Raw genomic sequence first — 9,633 nt, 5'->3', positions numbered from 1 at the left:
TCATCAGGGATTCCTCTGTACTTTGCTCCATTCATCTTTCCTTCGATCCTGACTAGTCTCCCAGTCCCTGCCGCTGAAAAACATCCCCACAGCATAATTCTGCCACCACTATGCTTCACCGTAGGGATGGTGCCAGGTTTCCTCCAGACAGACGTGACACTTGGCATTCAGGCTAAAGAGTTCAATCTTGGTTTCATCAGAACAAAGAATCTTGTTTCTCATTGTTTGAGAGTCCTTTAGGTGCCTTTTGGCAAACTCCAAGTGGGCTGTCATGTGCATTTGACTGAGGAGTGGCATCCGCCTGGCCACTTTTCCATAAAGGCTTGATTAGTGGAGTGCTGCAGAGATGGTTGTCCTTCTGTAAGGTTCTCCCATCTCCACAGAGGAACTCTGGAGCTCTGTCAGAGTGACCATCAGGTTCTTGGTCACCTCCCTGACCAAGGCCCTTCTCCCCCGATTGCTCAGTTTGGCTGGGTGGACAGCTCTAGGAAGAGTCTTGGTTAATCCAAACTGCTTCCATTTAAGAATGATGGAAGCCACTGTGTTCTCTTCAAATGTTATTTGTCACATGCGCCAAATACAATAGGTGTAGACCTTACAGTGACGTATGGGTGTGAAAAATAACAAATAACTAAAGAGCAACAATAAAATAACAGTAACAAGGCTATATACAGGGGGTACCGGTACAGAGTCAATGTGCGGAGGCACAGGTTAGTCGAGTTAATATGTACAGTACCAGTCAAAAGTTTGGACACACCTACTCATTCAGGGGTTTTCTTTAGTTTTACTATTTTCTACATTTTAGAAAAAGAGATGGCAGAGTGAAGGAAAAGCAGTCAACAACTGCTCAGCATATGTGGGAACTCTTTCAAGATTATTGGAAAAGCATTCCAGGTAAAGCTGGTTGAGAGAATTCCAAGAGTGTGCAAAGCTGTCATCAAGGCAAAGGGTGGCTACTTTGAAGAATCTCAAATATAAATTATATTTGGATTTGTTGAACACTTTTTTGGTTACTTCTTCCATATGTGTTATTTCATAGTTTTGATGTCTTCACTATTATTCGACAATGTAGGAAATAGTAAAAATAAAGAAGAACCTTTGAATGAGTAGGTGTGTCCAAACTTTTGACTGGTACTGTACATGTAGGTAGAGGTAAAGTGACTATGCCTAGATAATAAACAGAGTGTAGCAGCAGCTACAGCAGCTAGTACGGGTAGCCATTTGATAAACTGTTCAGTAGTCTTATGGCTTGGGGGTTCAAGCTGTTTAGAAGCCTTTTGGACCTAGACTTGGTGCACAGGTACCGCTTGCCGTGAGGTAGTAGAGAAAACACTCTATGACTAGGGTGGCTGGAGTCTTCGGCAATTTTTAGGGCCTTCCTCTGACACTGCCTGGTATAGAGGTCCTGGATGGCAGGAAGCTTGGCCCCAGTGATGTACTGGGCCATACGCACTACCCTCTGTAGATCTGAGGACCCATGCCAAATCTTTTCCGTCTCCTGAGAAGGCATTGTCATGCCCTCTTCACAGCCACAACTGTCAGTAAGAGTGTCCATCATTGAGTCTTTGAATGAAGAGATGGAGATAAAACTGTCAAATTTTAGTGTTTTTTGCAGCTCGTTCCAGTCGCTAGCTGCAGCGAACTGAAAAGACGAGCGACCCAGGGATGTGTGTGCTTTGGGGACCTTTAACAGAATGTGACTGGCAGAACAGGTGTTGTATGTGGAGGATGAGGGCTGCAGTAGGAGAGGATCTGCAGAGAAGAATGGGAGAAACTCCCCAAATACAGATGTGCCAAGCTTGTAGCGTCATACCCAAGAAGACTCAAGGCTGTAATCGCTACCAAAGGTGCTTCAACAAAGTACTGAGTAAAGGGTCTGAATACTTAAGTAAATGTGATATCAGTTTTTATTTGTGATAAGTTTGAAAACATTTCTAAAAACCTGATATTTCTTTTTTTATTAATTCCATTATTTTACTTTTTAGATTTGCTTGTGTTGTTAGATATTACTGCACAGTTGGAGCTAGGAACATAATCATTTCGCTACACCCACAATAGCATCTGTTAAATATGTGTATGTGATCAATAACATTTGATTTGATTTGATTCACGGCCCCCGGGGCAAAATGAGTTTGACACCCCTGACGTAAAAGTCAATCAGGCCATTATCATTGTGTAATTGAAAGACACTCTGTCACTAGATTCTCGGGGATGTGCATCCGCCTTCAGTTTGACCTTCTCCTCATTGTCTAAGTTGTATTCACCTTGCTTATGATACCTGATATGACAATGGATAAATACTGTAAATATGTGCCATTCGTGGACAGGACAGGTGCACAGAGTTGGTGATCCTGAAACATCTCAAACCTTCTCAAAGATAGAAACAGGCACTGAGGCACACTGACCTGATGGCCATTACAATGGTCATGACTGTCAGAAACAGAAAGGACAGAACCACTGCTACCACAGTCACTGCTACTGTCCTGTTGTAGCCTTTTGCCTCCTTTGTCATCAGCAGGCTGAAAATGTGACACCGCATACCAGAGTATCCCAGTAGACATCTACACAGAAATACAGTAAACAGTGACTTGAGTCTAGAAATAACACATGCATGATATAACCACACACACAGGGGCATAGTCTAGCCAGCTATCTAAACTTGCAGTAATCATGGTCGAATTACAGACTGGGGGGAGGCCCATTGATTTTGTTAGTAACTCTCACTCAGATATCATATTCAAAACTGCAAAAAATTCTCTTCACCCAAATGGCAAAATATGTAGAATTTGGGGAAATTAGCTGTAAAACTGCACATTTTTCTCTCTGCCCCATGGGAAAATAAGTAGAAAACTCCACCCAAAAACAATATTTTGGTATTTGTTTCATTAGTCCATTGTTGATATCGTCACAAAATGTTTTGCTTGTCAGCAATCAAGTTTTCAAGATATGTAACTTTGAAAATACAGAAAGGATACCCTTATGCTGCGTTTTGCATCATACGGGGATGATTTCTGTATTTTGAACATTACATATTTTGAAAACTTGATCGCTGACAAGCAAAACATTTTGGGACTATGCCAACAATGGACAAATTAAACAAATAACAAAAGATCATTTTTGGGTGGATTTTTTCTTTAACAGGCAGCATAGAAATAGCACACATAGAACAGATCTACTGCTTTTTAGACTTGCTTTCAATGAGAATGACCCAAAAAGTAACATAATGAGGTATATTTAATTTCTTTACTCCGCTGTCAAGAGGGGGGCGCTAAAATGTTTTGCTCTGACTGCATGAGTAGGTATGGATGTCGTTACACAGACCCAAGAGCCACTGCGGCCCCTCATGATGAGTTCAGATTTTTTTGTGGCCCCCACCCCATCAAAGTTGCCCATTCCTGGTCTAGAGGGCTTATTGCATGTGTTAACTTCATGCAGGAGAGAGGCAGCTGTGATGATATTTTTTTGTTGATAATTGTGTAGCTGGGAGATTGATTAATTTCAGTTTGACCTTTCATGCCTACTTTTTTATCAAAACAGTTTTTAACTATGTATGTTGCTGGTTATTATTACAGTATAATAACTATTATAAATTGAAAATATTATGTTAAGTTTCAAACCATACAGTATGTAGAGCAGCAGTAGTAAGAACCTGACATAGGGGAATTGAGAAAAATACTATGAAATATATTATGCAGTAGCAGAAAAAGAGTACAAAGTGGTTGTTTAATTGAATATATCCACATTAACAGTCACACTGGTATTCAGTACAGTATGAATGGTCATGGCCCTAAGACTGATTGGACTGTATCAGAGCAAGTGCCCCTCTGCAAGGCCCCCCTTAGCAGTGTACATTTGCCTATTTCTAAGTTAATATTTGTCTATATCCTTTTCTCGAAAGGTACTAGAAATGAGCATTTAAAAATTTGGGGGCATACACCCAGACCCGAGTAGCAAAATGTGTCATCCCCCAATGTCAGAGTCACTCCTACACCCCTGCGCACACACAGATGCAATGATGGGTGTCTAACAAAATACAGATAATGCGCTAAATGAGGGGATGGGGCTCACATGCATGATGGCTCTCGTAGTTCTCTCAGGTATTGGCAGACCCCATGAATGCAGTAGTCCTTATATTTCCTCTGACAGTGGTTCCTCTTCTTACCATTGCCCTTTCTCTTGCCCTCCCTTCTCCTGTCTGTGAAGGGAGCCACGGGCAGATCTTTCGGTTTGGTGGAAAATGCCACTGGAGATTAGCGGGAGAGGAAAGTAAAATAATGTACAATGTATTTATACAATATAATATACACAGAGTATACAAAACATTAAGAACACCTGCTCTTTCCATAACATAGACTGACCAGGTAAATCCAGGTGAAAGCTATGATCCCTTATTGATGTCACTTGTTAAATCCACTTCACTCAGTGTAGATGAGCGGGAGGAGACAGGCTAAAGAAGGATTTTTAAGCCTTGAGACAATTGAGACATGGATTGTGTATGTGTGCCATTCAGAGGGTGAATGGGCAAGACAAAAAATGTAAGCGCCTTTGAACAGGGTATGGTAGTAGGGGTATCAAGAATGGTCCTCCAACCAAAGGACATCCCAGCCAACTTGTCGAACGCTTTCGACACCTAGAGCATGCCCTGAAAAATTGAGGCTGTTCTGAGAGAAGGGGGGAGGGGGGAGGTGCAACTCAATATTAGAAAGGCGTTCTTTTTGCTTGGTATACTCAGTGTATATGGTCCATTTACATTGTAAATAGGTTTACTACTAAACTATGTGAATCTTTGCAAACAGTTTCCAGTTTCAGAGAGGCTGATGAATACGTACAGTATATATAAACTGTGGTAACCTACTGTACCTCTTGGAAAGTGCATTTCATAATCCCCAGACAGATGGTCATCTTCACCATGTTCATAATAGTATTCCTCCTTCTTGTCATATTCCACCTGTTCGTCTGTTATTTTGTTATCGTTGTGGAGGAGACTGTCCACAGATATCTGGGCAGGGACTTACCTTCGTGCCCGTCAATGGCATTGACAGAGGCACCACTGGATAGCCTGAAAGACACTGGAGACACACATGGGACTTTTATTTGAATACTATTAGGGAATAAGATTGAATGCAGCCACACAAGGTAATACCTCCCGAGTGACAGCAAAAATAGTCAGAGGAAACATATGCTCTGACTCCAGTTAATTTACATTTGAATACTAGAATATACACCTATTTTACAAGCATGTTATGTTTATATTTATCATATATTCCTAGAATATACAGTCGTGGCCAAAAGTTTTAAGAATGACACAGATATAAATGTTCACAAAGTCTGCTGCCTCAGTTTGTATGGTGGCAATTTGCATATACTCCAGAATGTTATGAAGAGTGATCAGATGAATTGCAATTAATTGCAAAGTCCCTCTTTGACATGCAAATGAACTGAAACCGAAAAAACATTTCCACTGCATTTCAGCCCTGCCACAAAAGGACCAGCTGACATCATGTCAGTGATTCTCTCGTTAGCACAGGTGTGAGTGTTGATGAGGACAAAGCTGGAGATCACTCTGTCATGCTGATTGAGTTCGAAAAACAGACTGGAAGCTTCAAAAGGAGGGTGGTGCTTGGAATCATTGTTCTTCCTCTGTCAACCATGGTTACCTGCAAGGAAACACGTGCCGTCATCATTACTTTGCTCAAAAAGGGCTTCACAGGCAAGGATATTGCTGCCAGTAAGATTGCACCTAAAATCAACCTTTTATCGGATCATCAAGAACTTCAAGGAGAGCGGTTCAATTGTTGTGAAGAAGGCTTCAGGGCGCCCAAGAAAGTCCAGCAAGCACCAGGACCGTCTCCTAAAGTTGATTCAGCTGCGGGATCGGGGCACCACCAGTACAGAGCTTGCTCAGGAATGGCAGCAGGCAGGTGTGAGTGCATCTGCACGCACAGTGAGGTGAAGACTTTTGGAGGATGGCCTGATGTCAAGAAGGGCAGCAAAGAAGCCACTTCTCTCCAGGAAAAACATCAGGGACAGACTGATATTCTGCAAAAGGTACAGGGATTGGACTGCTGAGGACTGGGGTAAAGTCATTTTCTCTGATGAATCCCCTTTCCGATTGTTTGGGGCATCCGGAAAAAAGCTTGTCTGGAGAAGACAAGGTGAGCGCTACCATCAGTCCTGTGTCATGCCAACAGTAAAGCATCCTGAGACCATTCATGTGTGGGGTTGCTTCTCAGCCAAGAGAGTGGGCTCACTCACAATTTTTCCTAAGAACACAGCAATGAATAAAGAATGCTACCAACACATCCTCCGAGAGCAACTTCTCCCAACCATCCAGGAACAGTTTGGTGATGAACAATGCCTTTTCCAGCATGATGGAACACCTTGTCATAAGGCAAAAGTGATAACTAAGTGGCTTGGGGAACAAAACATCGATATTTTGCGTCCATGGCCAGGAAACTCCCCAGACCTTAATCCCATTGAGAACTTGTGGTCAAATCCTCAAGAGGCGGGTGGACAAACAATAACCCACAAATTCTGACAAACTCCAAGCATTGATTATGCAAGAATGGGCTGCCATCAGTCAGGATGTGGCCCAGAGTTAATTGACAGCATGCCAGGGTGGATTGCAGAGGTCTTGAAAAAGAAGGGTCAACACTGCAAATATTGACTCTTTGCATCAACTTCATGTAATTGTCAATAAAAGCCTTTGACACTTATGAAATTCTTGTAATTATACTTCAGTATTCCAAAGTAACATCTGACAAAAATATCTAAAGACACTGAAGCAGCAAACTTTGTGGAAATTAATATTTGTGTCATTCTCAAAACTTTTGGCCACGACTGTACACCCATGATTCGCCTATACGTTATAACTATACGCTGGGCTATATAATATAACCTACCCCCAAGATAAACAGACCGCTGCAACATTGTAACAGTCCCAACTCACTCACCTGATCTATGGAAAAGAAAAAGCACAAATCGTCGATATACAATGTTCATTGTTTTTTTTTTGAGCTACTGAAAACAAACTCAATGCACCATAAAACTTTTTAACTCAATTCCACAGCACCATGTATGTCCGGTAAAATGTTTCTATCTCCAGCAAAGGTGTCGCTGCTTCTCAGCTAGTGGCTTCTCTATCACAGTGCTTGGCACAGAATTTGGGAAAAGAACGGTTCATTCCCCAGTGACCCAATAACCCTATGGATGTTGCCGCCCAATGATTCATGGCCACACCTTTCAATAACAGAGGCAGAGCCTAAACTGTAAAGTATGAATTTCATGGCATGTACACTACATATACAAAAGTATGTGGACAGCTCTTGAAATTAGTGGATTCTGCAATTTCAGCCACACCAGTTGCTGACAGGTGTATAACTGCGAGCCAGGCCTAATCGACCTACCTCACTAATGCTCATGGTTGAATAGAAGCAAGTCCCTGCAGCAATGTTAGAACATCTAGTGGAAAGCCATCCCAGAAGAATGGAGGCTGTTATAGAAGCAAAGTGGGAACCAACTCCATATTAATGTCAAAGAATTTGGAATGAGATGTTCGACGAGCAGATGTCCACATACTTTTGGTCATGTACTATATCATATAGGCCTATTCATTGAATGGACATTAAAATGTTACTTCTGACATTATGTAGCCTCCACTGTGATGAGAACATATGCTGCATTATCCTATAAAGGAATCCTTTACAGTAGACCTAATAGTCATGACGGATTAAAAAAAAACATTTGAAGACTTTAAATGTGAGGATGGAAGTTACTAGAATATTATCAAAATACATGGACCAGGATAATGTGTTTACTGAAAAGCAAGGCGAGCACATCAACAGGTTGGCACAAATACTGGTGCGCGTTCTGTAGGCCTTCGCTAGGTTTTCTACAACGCTCTGAGCTCGAGGTTCTGACAGGTGTGAGGTGGTATGCACCTTTCACTACTGAATGGTGTTCCTTAACTCTTCAACATTGCTTAAGATAACACCATAACTTGACACTAGGGTCCCCTGGAATGGATTAGCCTACAAAGCACAACAACTGAGGAAACTGCCAGCCAGTGCTAGAATGGAGCAGATATAGGGACAGCAGTTTTTTTTGCCAATTAAATCTAACAGTATGATGCCAATTGAGCATACTTTTTATTACAGTACTATCCTTTAGCTGCACCTGGGAAACCATTCCATGGAGTTTAATCCCACACAACTATAATGTGCCCCAAAATACACTGCTCAAAAAAATAAAGGGAACACTTAAACAACACAATGTAACTCCAAGTCAATCACACTTCTGTGAAATCAAACTGTCCACTTAGGAAGCAACACTGATTGACAATAAATTTCACATGCTGTTGTGCAAATGGAATAGACAACAGGTGGAAATTATAGGCAATTAGCAAGACACCCCCAATAAAAGAGTGGTTCTGCAGGTGGTGACCACAGACCACTTCTCAGTTCCTATGCTTCCTGGCTGATGTTTTGGTCACTTTTGAATGCTGGCGGTGCTTTCACTCTAGTGGTAGCATGAGACGGAGTCTACAACCCACACAAGTGGCTCAGGTAGTGCAGCTCATCCAGGATGGCACATCAATGCGAGCTGTGGCAAGAAGGTTTGCTGTGTCTGTCAGCGTAGTGTCCAGAGCATGGAGGCTCTACCAGGAGACAGGCCAGTACATCAGGAGACGTGGAGGAGGCCGTAGGAGGGCAACAACCCAGCAGCAGGACCGCTACCTCCGCCTTTGTGCAAGGAGGAGCACTGCCAGAGCCCTGCAAAATGACCTCCAGCAGGCCACAAATGTGCATGTGTCTGCTCAAACGGTCAGAAACAGACTCCATGAGGGTGGTGTGAGGGCCCGACGTCCACAGGTGGGGGTTGTGCTTACAGCCCAACACCGTGCAGGACGTTTGGCATTTGCCAGAGAACACCAAGATTGGCAAATTCGCCACTGGCGCCCTGTGCTCTTCACAGATGAAAGCAGGTTCACACTGAGCACGTGACAGACGTGACAGTCTGGAGACGCCGTGGAGAACGTTCTGCTGCCTGCAACATCCTCCAGCATGACCGGTTTGGCGGTGGGTCAGTCATGGTGTGGGGTGGCATTTCTTTGGAGGGCCGCACAGCCCTCCATGGGCTCGCCAGCGGTAGCCTGCCTGCCATTAGGTACCGAGATGAGATCCTCAGACCCCTTGTGAGACCATTTGCTGGTGCGGTTGGCCCTGGGTTCCTCCTAACGCAAGACCTCATGTGGCTGGAGTGTGTCAGCAGTTCCTGCAAGAGGAAGGCATTGATGCTATGGACTGGCCCGCCCATTCCCCAGACCTGAATCCAATTGAGCACATCTGGGACATCATCTCGCTCCATCCACCAACGCCACGTTGCACCACAGACTGTCCAGGAGTTGGCGGATGCTTTAGTCCAGGTCTGGGAGGAGATGCCTCAGGAGACCATCCGCCACCTCATCAGGAGCATGCCCAGGCGTTGTAGGGAGGTCATACAGGCACGTGGAGGCCACACACACTACTGAGCCTCATTTTGACTTGTTTTAAGGACATTACATCAAAGTTGGATCAGCCTGTAGTGTGGTTTTCCACTTTAATTTTGAGTGTGACTCCAAATCCAGAACTCAAT

The 9,633-nt window shown here is 43.4% G+C and overlaps 1 pseudogene; it reads right to left on the bottom strand.

Annotated features, from left to right (window-relative positions):
* Window positions 1-2,157: 2,157 nt before the first annotated feature.
* LOC139564159 (proheparin-binding EGF-like growth factor) lies at window positions 2,158-8,799 on the bottom strand (annotated as a pseudogene).
* Between the last annotated feature and the right edge of the window lie 834 nt (window positions 8,800-9,633).

Source organism: Salvelinus alpinus, chromosome 1 (assembly GCF_045679555.1).
Source record: "Salvelinus alpinus chromosome 1, SLU_Salpinus.1, whole genome shotgun sequence".
Classification (NCBI taxonomy): Eukaryota; Metazoa; Chordata; class Actinopteri; order Salmoniformes; family Salmonidae; genus Salvelinus; species Salvelinus alpinus.
Note: the sequence above shows the minus strand (reverse complement) of the source record. Positions and strands in the feature narration are given on the sequence as shown.